This window comes from Protopterus annectens, chromosome 1.part1, assembly GCF_019279795.1.
Source record: "Protopterus annectens isolate FY-2018-M chromosome 1.part1, PAN1.0, whole genome shotgun sequence".
Taxonomy (NCBI): domain Eukaryota; kingdom Metazoa; phylum Chordata; order Ceratodontiformes; family Protopteridae; genus Protopterus; species Protopterus annectens.
In genome coordinates, this window is record NC_056726.1 from 509,813,499 (window position 1) to 509,830,054 (window position 16,556).

The following is a 16,556-nucleotide window of genomic DNA, read 5'->3' on the forward strand; positions in this document are numbered from 1 at the left end:
CAATTTGCTGCAGGAGGTCTCTGTCCACTCTATAGTGCTCCACTATCTCCAGCTCATGTAACCCCTGGTAGGTGACCCTGGGCCTGTACACTCTTCTCCGTCTCCTCACTGTGGGTTGTCTGGCAGCATTTGCATTGTCACCACCCTCAGCATGTTGCATATGTCGCCTTATAACAGCAATGGCAGCCCCTAGCATTTTTTGTCTGAGTGTTCCTTTTTCAGTTTTCACTTCTAGTAGCTTACTCCAGTGTTGCAGTGTCTCTTGAGAGAAACAAACTGCACTGTTGTTTGCAGAGTTTTAATTGCTGGGCTGGGCTAGTGTTCTGCCTGTGTAATTGCCTGATTATGATTGTTTGCACCTGCTAGCTCTACTAGTATTCCCTGGTAGCTTCCTACTATTTGTTGTGCTTCCTTTTTCCTTTCTGTTTCCTCGGGGGAGCGACGCGCATTCAAGCGGAAACACACTCACAGCAGCTCACACACGCGCACACATGCTTAGACAGACTAAAACTTGCTTATTCAGGTTAAAACGCGCGCACACCTGTGCAAACATGCTTACAGGTCTTCCAACAGGCTTATAGATGCTTAATCCAGCTTAAACGCGTGCACTCATGCTTCCACGAGTGCACTCTGTCTTACTCGAGTTTACAGGTGTGCACACACATGCATACCCACTCAGCAAGAAACTTTGGTGTTATCCACAGTATACACCTTCCATTTCTTGGCTTTCCCTGGCTTACCTGTTGACACACCTCTTTCCATGATGTCTAACTGACAGCTAACACATACCACTGTGCTCCAATGAGCTTCAATATTTTCATACATACCCCCCTTGTGATGTCACCTATCTCCTACTCTGTTCCTCCCTATCCTACTCCTACACTCCACTGACTGTGCTCATTTGCTATGTAAAAGTGTGGTTCACTATCCTAACACTCATTTACATAGGATTGCCTACTAATGCTTGGTTACATGTCTTAGACTGGGCTTCTCCCCTTAGCAACCCCTACACAGTGGCCATGTTGTCTTCAGCCTGCTATTCCCTTACATTGTCATTTAACAATTTTCATAAATTCCATGTTTGTGGCTTTTATTGTCTTATTTTATGATTTTTATAGCGCACCCCGTTTGTGCGGTGCTGCGCTACGCTTAAACATCGGAAATCGCCGAAAAAAAAATTCTTTTTATTTTAATTTTGCATCTGGGAAACTTTCCAATGGCCGTATATTTGGCCATTGGCATGCTTCCTCAACCATATGCAACCTTTATTTGGAGCTGACAAGGCTCCAGTCATCAACTGAGTACATTTCTGCAGTTAACACGTCTCCTTCTCGGACAGGTTTGTGCTTCCTAGATCACAAATTTACCTCATTTGCATGCCTTTCGGCTGCAAGTGAGGTAATTTGCATATCCCAGCCCTGTCCGTGTAGGAGATGTTTTAGGAGCTCTCTTACATGCCCCTACAGGCTGTTCCTGGATCGGTCATCGGACATGATGGCTGCATGGAGTCTTACTCTGCTCATAGACTCCATGCAAGCCATCGTGAATCCGGCCCACTGTCTTTTGCTTATTATCTAACGTGTTTTCTTTGACATCTTAGCATATAATTGAAAATATTGGGATGATTTACTTTTAGATGGGAAGAAGTAACCCAGACAGTTCTTAACATTTTCATAATTACCACAGCATCACAAAAGTGTTCATGACTCTAAATTGTTTCAAGGTGGTTTTCATGATAAAGACTTGAAAATGAATAATCCATCAGTTACAATTCATACAAAAACACCCACAATTGAAACCAAGCCAACTCCAGATTAAATATCAATCCCCCAAACCCTTCCAAACCATCAAAAACCATCTCAAAGTATCCCAGCCACTAAAAAGTCATTGCACTCGAATTAATAACATTTAATGGTTCTGCAAGCACTATTTGTATGAGATGTTTAATATAAAGCAGACTGTCAGTTTTAAAGTAAACATAGCCTGTAAACTTGCATTAAAAGATTGATAGTTATGTGTGATCCTGGTTAAACTGGTAAAAGTAAGAATGTTGCTCTAATTATTTGATATCATTCCAGTAGTAACTTTTATATATGTAAAAAGCTATATTTTTTATACTTTGTTTATAACATAGCATGTCTTTCCTGGGTGCTGTTGCATGTTAAGTATACTATCAGTAGCACACTACTGGACCATTTTAAGAACCAAGAATGTAATTTAAGACTCTTTAGTGTCATTTTTGCATCTTGTATTATATTTAATAATATATTCTCAACTATGCCAATATATCAGAAAGTGTGCCACCTAACATAAGTTTCATTATAATAATGATTAACTTTTAATAAAATGAAAAAAGGAAAATGGTAACCATTTGAAGTAGGGAATGAAATAAATAAATAATTTACCTTTATTCAGCACCTGTTCATAAGTATTTAAACACTTCCTTAAGTTAATCAGAATTCATAACCATGAAATAGATTGATTTTTATTAGTCTTGCAGTTTTTAATGTTTTTGTCTTTTAATAACCAACCATTTCTCTTCAAAGAAGTTGGTAGATTCCAGTCCATTTATTCTGGGGTTTTTCTAGGAATTTATTTTTCTGTATAAAGTTCTTTGCATCTTCCAAGGTGTTAAAAATCATCTTACCCTCTGGAAGGTGAGTTCTTATTTTTGCTGGAAACAAGATTTCTGCTTTAATATTGTTTTTTTTTTTAAGTTTTCAACAAGTGACATACACACGTTTTTCTCTTTGACATCACTAATGTTGAATATTCATTGTCAAACCTTATAGTATTTTCTTTCTTTAATTTTAACTGGATAATTAGTCCATGTAACTTTTAAGACTAAATATTTATTTTGACTTGAGAAAAATCATACAATCACTGACTTTGGCAAAGGTGTTTTTTTTTTTTTTTTTTTAATAAAGATGAGTTGGAAAGTGATCTATGCGCCCTTTTGATGCCAAAGAAAAAAATTCAGGGAGGTTCAAAGTTTCACGCAGCTGGATATTAAGGAATTGAACCATACTGTCTCCCTCTTCTTTTTCAGTAATCCTGTAAATCCTGATATTATTCCTTCTAGATCTTTTCTCTCTGTCTTCTATTTTTTCCCAGAATAAGTTGTTTTGTTTCAGAAGAAAGTGAGTGTTATTCTCATTTTCAAGTAATCTTCAAAACCAGACATTGCCTCTTCTAAACTGTAGATTTGTGATGACTGTTGTTTAAGAGATTCACTCAGCATGTCAACTACATTCCTCTATAAAATTGCCCATTTTGCTTTCTAATTTATCTATTTTTACAGATAACTCATTAATGTTACTTGGTATAGCCTGTATGTCTTTTTTCATAGTATTGTCCTGTACACTGGGCTTAGATTGGCTCATTTTTAGACAATTAGTTCTTTCCAGTTTTCTTGACAGGAAAAAAAAAACAATTAAAAAAGTTTCAGACTTGTTATTTTTGTAGCACATCTTTCAACAGATGTTCAACTATAAATCTAACAGGTTTTGAAATGTTTGATTTGAGTTTTAAAAAAAAAAATCCTATCATAGATGTTAAAATGAAGGAGAGCTAAAAACAGTGCTATTAACTGCTCACCATCTTGGTCACGCTCCCAAGGTTATACTTCTGAGAATTAACCGGACAATAAAAAGGGCTTCTTAATTGTAACTGATACTTGATGATTAAAAGCAGTTCATTGTCAAAAAAGTACAAAGATCTGTAATAACTATGTGAGCAATAAATGGCATTCCATTTGTATGATTTTCTTTGGGGAAGGTCAGCCTTCAAAAGGTCAGACTTCAGTATATTTTTTGTATTAAATCTAATGCCATGGTCAGAATATTAGTTGCTCACTATCTCGTCCAACTTGTTGAATATTACAGTTTGTAGAGGAATTAGAAATGACACCCAGTTTTCAGTCTTCCATAAATATGCTCAACCGCAAACCTTAAACATCTGTTTTTGCATTAGAGAAGTAGAAGTCAAAGAGAAAGCCATACAACCCACAGCCCTGAGCAGCCCCCACAAGTAGCCAATCTATTAAATGAGAAGGCACTATCAACTCTCATTTTATGTGTGTGATCAGAGTGGCAATTAGCAATATACTGATTGAAACAGATGTTAACATTAAGCTGGTAAGGTTATCATCAATGCATGCATGGGAAATCATGTTGAAAGCCTTTGCAAGACTGTGCTATGTTGGTAGGACAAAATGACCACCATCACTAGAATCAGTCTTAAGCAAGCAAGGTATCCCATTCATAAAATTGTACTTACCTGGATCAAGTATATGTAAGTTACCATCTTTGCTCTTGACTAAGATCTGCCCAATGATTTTGAAATAATACAAGTGAGGATAACAGGATGATAATTTCCAAATGCAGTTGTAATACTGCCCTTATGTAGAGTCATCACAACCACATACAGAGTATAGGCACAGCCTATGTGGACAGGCTGAAACTGAATGGTTAAGGAGGAAGAGGCGGTTAGCAGTAATGAGTTTGTGCTAACACCATGGCAGTCTTATATATTGTACAAGCCCATGGAGCTATTTTTTTAAATTTGGTCATACCTTCCAGGAATTGTTCCACAGTGATAATGGAAGAAGTAATGTTAAATGATTTAGGAGAGCAAACATTTGGATGTGAAGGAGGGGGAAATGTGAACTTAGTTTTTTAGCCAAGTACATGTGTTACTTGCTAGCACACAGACTTGGCTGATGTACAAGGTATCCCTGGACCCTATTTTGATTAACCATTTTTACGGCTGCAAAACAAAAAGCATTAGACTACTAGATCAAAATTCCTAAATTTTGCTTGCAACATAAACAGGATATGTCAGAGAGACAGTTACATTTCTCAAAGAATACTCATTCTCTGGACTAGGCTCCCATCTGTGTGAATCAGAGTTCCTCCCTAAACCTATATAAGTGCAACTTGGACCAATGGGTGAGTAATCAGAAATTTACCTCTGGCCCAACACGTATGTCACTGAATGGCAGAGGCAGTCAGTAAATCACTTTCTGTATAAATTAAGTTTGTGGGTCATATTTAGGTTGTGCTGTTAGGCTTATAAGAGCCCTAGTGGTTATTAGCCTAGTATACATGTATGAATCTATGAACCTATTCATAAAGATGAGGTCAAGTATGTATTTCCTCCTCATGGGAACTTGGATAATTTGATCTAGGCAGCTGATTTTGATATTTTTTTCCTTTTAAAATTCTTTACTTAAATTGTTTAAAGTTGAGAGAAGATTATTTAAGTGTGCATGTCATGATAACATTGGAGACTTATGCTCCTCATGTCAAAAGTTGGATGATTTGCTTACTGCTATTGATATTAAATCTAAACCTACTGAAGATGATTTTAATCAAACAGTACTGAAGATGACTGAATTTGTGCAAGTGGCACATTATGGAAAATTGCCATTATGCATATTACTTACTAGGTTGATGACAGAAATAATATTAGGCAAAGTACAAATAGGACACATTTAGGAAAATAAGTGCCCTGTGCTAATAAGGACCACTCAACCCCTATTTCACATGATACTACAGATAACAACCTTGCAAGTTAGGATAAAATTATACTGCAATGTGAGGATTAATAGTTTGATGAAGAAAATAAAAGAAAGAGATAAGGAAGTGCGCAACAATAATTAAGAAGAGGAAAAAAGTGCCTAATGTTTATAGTGCAAAAAGAAATTATATTGAAGAAAAGGACAAAGCTTTGACATTTAATACTCAGGTTATAGAGAATGATAACATTGAACATTGTTCAGTCACAAAATATTCAGTCTACAGAATATGGCATTATTATCTCAATATAACAGTAGAAAAAAGAGGCAAGGGGCAGGCTAAAAGGAAGAAATCTAAATTAAACTTAGAAGGAAAGAGGAGAAAGAAACTGATAACTTGGCACAGGCTATGGGAGTATAAAGACAGATGAGAATTGTATGTTTACAAGTTATGTAGATCATAACAACAGTGAGATAATAAGACTAACCATGATGTAGATTATTCTTTTGTAACAATCGAAAGAGCAAACATTACTGAATTAGAGGTAGGGGATTCTTCAGATCCAGGCAGAAAATATATACTAACAATTGACGGTTTGATTATTAAATGAACTTATACTCACATTTGCAGAGTGGATAATGAACTTCAAATAGTGCTATGCTTGGCAGGAGCAGAAATACTGCATGTGAGCAAGTCCTTAGAATATTAAAATGTAAGGAAGTATGGAAATATTTTTATTCATGTTGGTACAAATGGCCTTGTCTTTAAGGACTCACTTTTTCCTGTGGAACTCACAGATCTCCTAAATAACATAGCTTGCACAGGTGTTAGAATGTATTTTCCATTAATCATAGAAAGTAGAGTTGGGTCTGTGTGAATGAAAATAATTGGGGAGTATATACCTACATGAAACAGATGAGCCATTTGAAATGGGGAAATGTATAGAACATCCAAATCTAATTTTTGGGCACATGTGTATTAAGACAGAATGGAGTCCAGCTATCAAGACAAGGTAAGATAATTTTTGCAGAAGATATATTACACAATTTGACTTCAAAAGTCAGGCTTTTTCCAGGTTAGAAATTTAACACTTCACAGATTGCAGAATTTGATTTATCTGTGTTAGTATGAATGCAAGAAGCATAAGTAATAACGTTTTTCTTACTGAAAATGTTGATGTGTACAGACAAGGCTGATATTGTTAGTACAATGACTGGAAAGGTGTAATTTTTTTGTTTTTGTTTTCTCTAACAGATATTTTAACAAAAAAGTCAGGTGGAGGTTTTATAATAGGGATTAAAGATTGTTATAAGACCTTTGGTTATTACAGTTTTTATGATAATTCCAGTACTGTAGACAGTAAAACTGACAATAAAGACAATCCTGGAACAGATTACAATTGGTGCAGTGCACAGACCACTAATGTCAAGTGTTGATGACCTAGAGGAATCCATATATTTCTTACATGACACACAGGTGGGAAAATCATAATAACTTAAATTTACCACAAAAAGACTGGAATCATATTGATCCTACAACATTAGCAAGGCAATTATTTACAATGTTGTTGTTGTTGTTGTTGTGTCTTTCGGCTTATCCCAGTTAGGGGTCACCACAGCAGAACTCCAGTCCGCTAATGTTTGGTAGTGGATTTTTACGTGCCGAGTTACCAGCTCTGATGCACAACCTTCAATGAAGGCACACCCATTCACGCATGCCTCCTCACAGAAGACGCTCTAGCTGAGAATCGAATGGGACAATGTCTTGCTGTGAGGTGACAATGCTACCGCAGCACCACTACCGCTTATTTACAATGTATGCTCGAGAATAGCAATTGTTGCATATTGTAAACCAACATATCAGGAAACAAAACTTGCTGAATATTGTTTTTGTTCCAAAGAAATTATTGTTGTTTCATGTCAAGTTTTATCAACTTTGATTTGCAGTGATCATGGGATTAGAAAGGTTAAATTCTTGCTAGATAATTCTGCCAAACTGAAATGTAAACTAATACCCAAAAGATAAATACCAGACTATATTGAAACAAAATTGTCACTATGTAAAACTACTTGGAGTGGTACGTTCAGTAGTAAGACAGCAGATGGTATGTAGCAAGTTGAATGCAAACATGAATAAATAATAAAAATAAATAAATAAATAAAAGCAACACCCAGGCACACAACATCAGGAGTATATGTATATCCTTAGGGACAAGACACTTAAATAAGATGAAAGATAAAAAATATAAGAAATAAAAACATGGTTGAACTGTAGCTTTGAAAACTGAAATAAACAAACTGAGCAGACAAATTATACACAGTGTAAGACAAGATCAGGAAAAATTTAAAGAAATTAACACAAAGATACTGAGTGCAAATAGTAGAAAATTTGTAGATATGTAAAATATGGTAGAAGTAAAGACATACCAATTGATGAATTGTGTAGATTCTAAAATTTATTATCAAATACAAAAGATTTTGATTATATTTACAAAAATGTTATGCAAAACAGTTTGCCTCCACAAAAGAGATTGTTTTTTGCTGGTAACATCCAGTAAACTTTAGATACAGAAATTAAATTAGATCAAGATGAAAAGTATTGTGGAACATGGACTCATTCAAAGCACAAGACGGAGATGAAAATAGTAATAATGACCTGAGAACACTTAGATGTGAACTTACAATACTTACATTAGCATTATACCTGTTATTCACAAAGACATTTAAGTATAGGAAGAGCCTTGTGACTGGGCACATCCATTCATTAAACCCATCTTTAATGGGAAAAAGAACAGGGTAAACCTACAGTCATGCAGTCCAATAAGTCTACTTTGTTATTGTGGAAAAATAATGAATAAGGATATTTTGGAGAAATTTTTGTCAGAAATGGAAAGGAAAATGCTTGAAACCATATATCAGCATGCATATGTTATAAATAGCTGTATCACTATATGTAATACGATGTTTTATAATAATATAACAGCCACAAATGAAAACGAGTGTGATATAATTTATATAGACTTATCTTCAGCCTTTGACAGGATCATACATAAAACACTTATTGGTACATTACAACAACTAGGTACTAATGTAATCTTGATATGATGGATAGCTAAATGGCTTACAAATAAGACATGGCAAGTATAGAACAATTAAACAAGTGAAATTCCAGGTTATAATCATAGTTTCCAACAGGCCACTGTCCTTGATCAATACTTGTTTAGGTTGTATTGTTTTCATCTAAGGTATTGTATAGCCTGTATACACATGACTTGAAAATGGCAAAACTGATAAAATTTGTTGTAGGTAGGACATGTCTGCAAAACAACTGGACTTAACTAACCATTTGGGCAAAGTTTTATAATATGCTATTCAAATGTTTGCTCCCAATATGAGTATTACATTTGATATGTGGGGGTAGAAGCTACTATTCCATTGCATTATCTGAAATATTCTTCTTTGAAATATACAAAATTGTTAATAAGAACATTTTCCATAAAAAATCAATTAAATGCAGGTTTTTAGTGTCTGAACATTTAAAATCTGTAAGTTTGTTCATAAACCATTCCATATTTATTTCATTTGGAATCACTGAATATAAGTCTACTAGGTCAGTGGTAATAATGTCAGAATATTTCACAGAGGCTGTACATTTGAGAAAGTGCCATGAATCCTTTAAGATATGATGGTAATCTAAAAATATTTGTAAAACTCGTATCAATATAAACCATTACCAGTTCCTTAGTAGAACCTCTAGTAGAAACAATTGGCCTTAATTGTGGATCATGCATGTTTTTATGTATATGTTTGGTATACCAAAACTAGAAGACACTTTTGGAAATGTTACATTCAAAGAATTAAAAAAAACTCTGACTAAATAATTGATTGCATTAACAAACTCTTTCAAATTAAACACTAGTTTGCTGTAATAAACATTTAGTTCATTTTTGAAACAGAGCTGTATTGTTTTGAATTGTTAAACAAATGTCCCATTTTCATTGTGTAACCAGTGCTATCCATTATCATTAGACCTCTGCCTTTATCTGGTTTCATTAATCTCAGTGATCTATCTCTTGATATGTCATTAAGTAGCTTGACATCTTCCTCAGCAAGACTGAAAAAATGCTTTAGAATGGTAGATTTTATGTTTAACATTTGATGCACAATAGTTCCTAATATCGTACTCACAATATCTTTCATAATTTAGACAAACTGAAAGTAAAGGTGGCTGAAAGGAACTTGCCATTTAAAATTCACTCCAAATACAAAGTATCTGACTTGTCATGAAAAAAACAAAGATAAATTTAACTTACATGTAAATAATTTTTACGTCAACTAAAGTCCTCACCACATCTGCTTGAAATGATGGAATGAAGGCCAGACCTCTCTTAAAAAATGAAACATGGCTTTCAGTCATTTCTAAATAAATAAAGTTGTAGATGCGAAAATCCCAATCAGTAATAACAATTGGGATGGAAGGCACTTCACAAATGTTTTCATCTACTGTACTGAAGATTTTGTTGAATAAAAGGTTGAGTTGTGAGCATGCTAAAGATTGCATTGTTTCTGTCATTCCTGGTTCTCTCAACATCCTTGTGCTGTTAACGATTCCTGTTGGCTATTCATGCTGATCAATGTGGGGGTGGTCTTTATTTATTTATCAATGTCTACTTGCTCTTGTTCTTCCATCACTGAAGAATTAAACTGTGCTGTGGAAAACTTAATGTTGACCAAAACATTTGGAATAGGACATGGTCTGTTGTCATCATATTCTATTTTATTTCTTAAGAGTTTTTGCTCTTCCTTCCATAACTAGTTTTACATGATTTCTCTCCTTTGTCAAAAACAACCTCATAGTTGTTCTTAACCATAGTGAGTAACAAATATTTTTGAATGTGGGCATCTAACACTTTCATTTCTTGTTCAAGTTCTTGTATTGCTTTGATGTTGTGTCTAATCAAAATGTTAATTAATTCATAGCCAGTCTGGTCAAATAAATCCATCAGTTCCTTTTAAAACATTGTGTGATATCCTTTTCCATTATGAAGTTTCCAAAGATATATCTGTTTCAGCAGTCATTTTCCCAACAGACATTCTTGAAAGAATAAATTGTCTAGTTGTAAAGCTCAATGTTTCATCAACTTAGTCTCAAAATTCTTGATTGATTCTTTTAATGTACATTGGGCAGAGACAACATCATTTTGAAACAAGAATTAAGCATTGAACCATGCATCTAAACTGTATTTATCAGTTGAAAATACTTGAAAATGACGCAGGAAAAGAATTAATATCCTCAAAAGGTGGAACTAAATTACCTTGTCTCTGGTCTTCAAAATTCATATTTGGAAGGTAAGACAAAACCATGCTCTGAGTAGATCTACTTTCATAACATTCCTCAATACTGTTGTCAGTAAATGGTCCATTAATCTCAACACTTTGTTGAGGCAAAACATATCAACTGAGTTAGAGTATAAGCTTTGTCACATCAATTGGTAAAATATGGACAATCCCACTGAAGTGGCAGTTTCCTGAAAAGACATGCTCCATTGATGGAAACTAAAATAAGAACTAAAACAAAATCACTCTCTGGGTGCTTAAGTTAGAAAAGTTTACTAGTAACCATAAAACAATAGCTAGTGGAAAATCTTGGCTGGAACCATAAAAACCATATAGGCATAGGTAGAAAATGTTTTATTCAAAAATCCAAATGGCACTGAAATAAGATGAGGACTTTCATCTCATCGAATCCAGTACTTTACCAAGTACCATCATATTTTAAAGGATCTATGGCACTTTCTTAAATGTATGGCCTATGTGAAATATGCTGACACAGTGTTGTTTGTTACAGCTGATATAATACATTTATTTATTTTTAGTTATTTGACATTTATTAACCAGGTTAGTCTGACTGGACAAAAAACCCTTTTTCAGCAGAGAGCCGAGGGGAAAAGCTCCAACAGATTATAAATATGTAAAGAAAAACTTATACAGATATGTCAACAGAAGATATGAAATATAATTACTACCAGAGCAACAGATAAAACATTAAGAGTTGAGAACAATAAGAAAAAAGTAGACTTAACACAGAGAAATATTTATAGTAGCTTTCTAGGAAATATTTATCAAGTTAATAAGTGAAATGTACATTACACCATATTTGTTTATCTGAGAGGGCAAGTAGAAAAAGAGACTGTGGAGTAAGAGGTTAGGTTGGAGGGGGGCATTGGCAGGTCCAACTATTAAGTATATAATCTTTTAGTGCTTTTTTTTCAAACAGAGAGTATCAATGATTACTCTAAGGTCTGGGGGGAGTTTATTCCAGGTGCAGCCAATGGTGTGACTATATAGAAGTTTACCAATTTGCCTGTTGGGCTTATATACTTCCAGGAGATTCTGGCCTGTACTTCAGAGATAACATTTGGGGCTATAGGGGGAGATTAGGGTAGAGAGAGTGGGGCAGTGGGAGGCATTAGTTAGTAATGATTGGGTGAGATGGAGCTGTGTAAGTAGAAGTTGGTTATGTAGTTTAGGCCATTGTAGGATTTTTACAGCAGTGCAATTGCTGCCAACCTAGCAATTTTATTTTAGGTGGATTCTAGTTTTTCATGAGGTTAGAATGGAGATTAGAGAATATAGGTGCTGCATAGAATAGAGTAGGCAATAGAAAAGCCTGTGCTAGTGAACATTTTGCATCCTTTGTCAGGTATTTTTATTCCTATATAATAGGCCCAGTTTTTGGTGTGTTTTTTTGATAGACTGGTGAATGTGAACATCAAATTTTAGTTGATCATCAATATAAATGCTAAGGAGTTTAGTATGTGTTTCTAAAGAGATAGTGGTGTTATGTGGAGATGTGACTAAGAAGAAGTTTTTAGAATCCTGTAGAGATTTTGGGAGGAAAAGAAGAAGTTTTGTTTTATTTGGATTAAAAATAAGTTCATTGCTAGTTAGCCATTTTTCCACAGACAGGAGAGAGTCTTGGGTAAGTGACAGAAAGTGGGGGAGATTATCAGAGCAAGATATGATGGTAGGATCATCAGCATATTGTATAACAGAGGAGTGGGGGTAAGATGTGCGTAGGTTATTTGTAAAGATGTTGAAAAGGAGGGGACCAAGCATGGAATCTTGGGGTACTCCTATATGGACAGGAAGGAAGGGAGAGGAGGCTGATAGCCATCTAACAGACTGAAGTCTATCAGAGAGGTAGCTGTTGAACCAAAATAAGGTAGACTGAGAGAGAATGTGATGTTTCAATTCTGATAGAAGCAGAATATGAGAGACAGTATTGAAAACTTTAGATAAATCAAGGAAGAGTTCACTCAGTGATTCCAAATGAAATGGGTATGAAATGGTCTATAAACAAAGTCAGACATTTTAAGTGTTTAGAAACTAAACATGTATCTTTAATTGAATATTTTATGGAAAGTATTCTTATGAGCAATTATGTATATTTTGAAGGAGAATATTTCAGACAATGCAACAGAGTAGCTATGGGAGTAGCTTCTGCCCCACATATGCAAATTTAGTACTCTTGTACTGGGAAGAAACATTTGTGTTTAGAAGTATTTAAAATTCTCATTTGGAACTGTACTTGCCATAGCAAGATGACATTTTTATTTTATGGGAACTGTGGAACTTTTAAAAGAATTTTTAGGTGCTTAAACATGAGACTAGATTTCTTAAATTAGCTTATGAACATTATTTGAATAGCATCACTTTTCTGGATGTTAAAGTGTATAAGGATTCTAGTTTACAATGTTTCCAGCCCACAGTATACAGAACATTACTTTCTCTGACACTTAGATATATTATTCAAGTGGTCTTCCCATGAAGTATAAAAAGAATGTAGTTAAAGGTCAGATCAGTAGGATGCCAAGGTTAATTTCAGTTGGCACTGACTTTAACAAACAGCTTTTTTACAAAGGCAATACACTGATGCTTTAGTAGAGTCATTTGTGAATAAGACAGCAAACCTCAAAGATTCAAAACACTAATCCATTCTACTTGATAAAGATTTCACTTTAAATTCAGCTCCATCCTTTTATTCAGACACAAAAAAGTTTTTATTATTTTATTCTGTATTGATACACCCAATATTAATGAACCTTTTAAAAAGAACTGGGAGAAGAATTTTAACATGGAAATTAAGAGAATACTAGGTAATGGTCCTAAAATATGTCATAGTAAAGACAGAAACATTAAACATTTCTTGCAAAATCATGTACACAATATCTTTTTTACGAAAGGTAAAATAATAAAATGTGAAAACTGTAAGCAATGTGCATACATTTATGATACAACAAATATTACCATGCAAGGTTTTGAAAGGACTATGTAGTGTCCTGAAATATGTACTTTTAGAACCAAAGCTGTTGTTTATGCATGTGTATGTTTGGCATCTGATGCATTTTATGTTGGCAAGATCAAGCTATTACTTAGAAACAGAGACATTAAAAATAAAGAAAATTAAAAATAAAAAAAAATTAAACATAAAAAGTACATTATTCAAGCATTCTCAAATTTGTGTTAATCACAAAAAAATATTTTTATTTTAGATCAGATACCCACTGGGAAACTAGTTGGTCAATGGAAATTAGTTTTAGAGTGTAAGGAAACAGTATGGCAGTTACTATTAATGTGACTGAGTTTCCTGGTGTTAATGAAATCTTGTCAGTTCAACTGTTCCTTAAACTTAAATAATTAAAGATTTAAATAATGTGAAGAAAGAGAGAGTTTTATTGGGATTGAATTGCTTGTAAGGATTTATAGATTTTAACTAAATGTTTTTAGTATAATATTAACCTTGGCTCGAGATGATTATCACTGTTGAAGTGACACTCTGACCTCATGTGCAAAATGGTAAGAAGGGGTTAAGGCTGGATGGATGAATTAACTGCAAGTGCAATGTTTGATTACTATAGGTCATGTGATCTTGATCGAATATGATGAAGTCCTGGATTCAAAGGGATGAAAGCATTTAACTTATTTCAGTCTCATTTGGATTCTTGAATAAAGTAGCATTTTTTTACCTACATCTATGTGTTTTTACTGTTCCTGCCAAGATCTTCCACTGGTTAGTTTTTTTTGTGATTACTAGAGCCTATAGGTCTTTCAGTAACATTTCCAAAATTATGATGGCTCCAGTTTTTTATGCCTAAGGTTATTTGTCTTTAAACTATTGAGTACTTGCGTAGTCAATAAGCATCCTTAGTGCTTTTACTCATTTAAATAATTATTGTTAGCACAAATAATGCTAACTGCTGGTGGTATACAATCAGTATAAAAAAACACAATGTGACATGGGACCAAGAAAGATATAAACACAGTAGATTACAGGCCATACAGTATACTGAAAAAAAATCATGCAAGAATAGAACAAAGAAATTTCATACAGCAATGCTGCATATGAAAAGAAAACCAGATATGCACCAAATGGGTTAAGATGTAAGAAACAATACTAAGTGGAGTATGTAAGGAATGGGAGCTTTAGAAAATATGTATTCAAGTACAAGGAGGGAGGAAACAAGAAACTGGAGGATATGAGACGTTATCTGCAGTGTCAGAAGGGAGTATAGGGCTTTATAGAGTCACTCAGCTGTTTGTGACAGATATCAAAGGGAAGGAAACATTCCTGAGATTAGATAGTGTATTGTACAGAAAAAAACAGCATGTGAAAATGATCTCAAATTTCATATAATTTTTCACCAAGTAAATTAAAGCTCTGAATAGAAATTTAAATACTGACATTGGTTAAATTTTCACTACTGTCAAACCAAGTAATTGTAAAATGATTTCTATTCACTTCACTTTCTTATGCATCCATGCAAAATTATATTGAATTGGGAGATTGTCAGGTAATGTCACCAAAATGATGCCACATAACATTTGTGTTATTTAGTAAGTGGGAATCTGATGAACTCCAACCCCTCATATGAATATTCAGATGTTACATTGCTCTGATTTCTGCTTAAATCTACATCTATTTTTTCCCCTCTTTGTCAAAAGTAATAATGGAAGAAAGGGTGAAGATGATGGTGATCATTTATTAAGCAGTTCCAGGCTTCATTCAAAACAAAGATGACTAATAATCATTTTTTCACAAATCATACACATGTCAATCAGAATGTGGTACCTCTTATACAAGTATAAAAGTTTCTTTTTATTTATCCTTTGTTAACCAAGTTAGTGAGCTCTTTTCAGTGGTGTCATGAGGTGGTATTTCTACAATTACGGGAAATTTAGCCAGGGCATCAGGGAACATGGTTTACTGCCTTTGATAGGTGCTGAGGTATCTTTTGCATCCACCTGAGCTACCTTAAAACCCTTGCAGATGGGACATTGGTTTTCTAACATTTCATTTGAAGGGTATTATACTCAGATGTACAGCATCACCACCCCCTCCCATGCCACACTGCAGTGTCATCAATCTAATCAGCTGAATAAAACCCATAACCTTCAGGTCTTCTACCATCAAAGGCAAGTATGCTAACTGTTGCACCACTAACAGTGAATGGCAGACATTTACCTTTGCTGCACTTAAGTATCTGTTATGCCTGACTTCCAAGCATGCTACTTAGTGGCAGCATCTGAATCCCACAAAGTGGCAGTTCAACTCACAAATAAATGAAATAAAACATGGCAGCAGTATATTTTGGTCTCTGGGAATACTGGAATTATGTATGCAACACTCACCTCCTTGACACATAAAAAAATCCAAATGTTTTTCAAGATCTTGCTTAATAGCAGTGACAACATCAAAGATATGGTAACACTGAATATGGAAACCTCACATCTGAGGGATTTCTCTTTGCTGTGTGCAGTGCCTTGAGCTTCGGATATTATGAACTAAAATGTTATAAATGCAACAATCGGTGAGGTATGGGTAGTGACTGATTCACTGCATTAGTCAACTAATCAACTGTATCAGAGCATTAAAATATGCTCCAAGCAAATGGCTGGAGAACTGCTGTGAGATTACTGGAAGTGGAGGCACATGCCAAGTTCCTCTTTAAGAAGAACAACCTATTACTTGAGCACA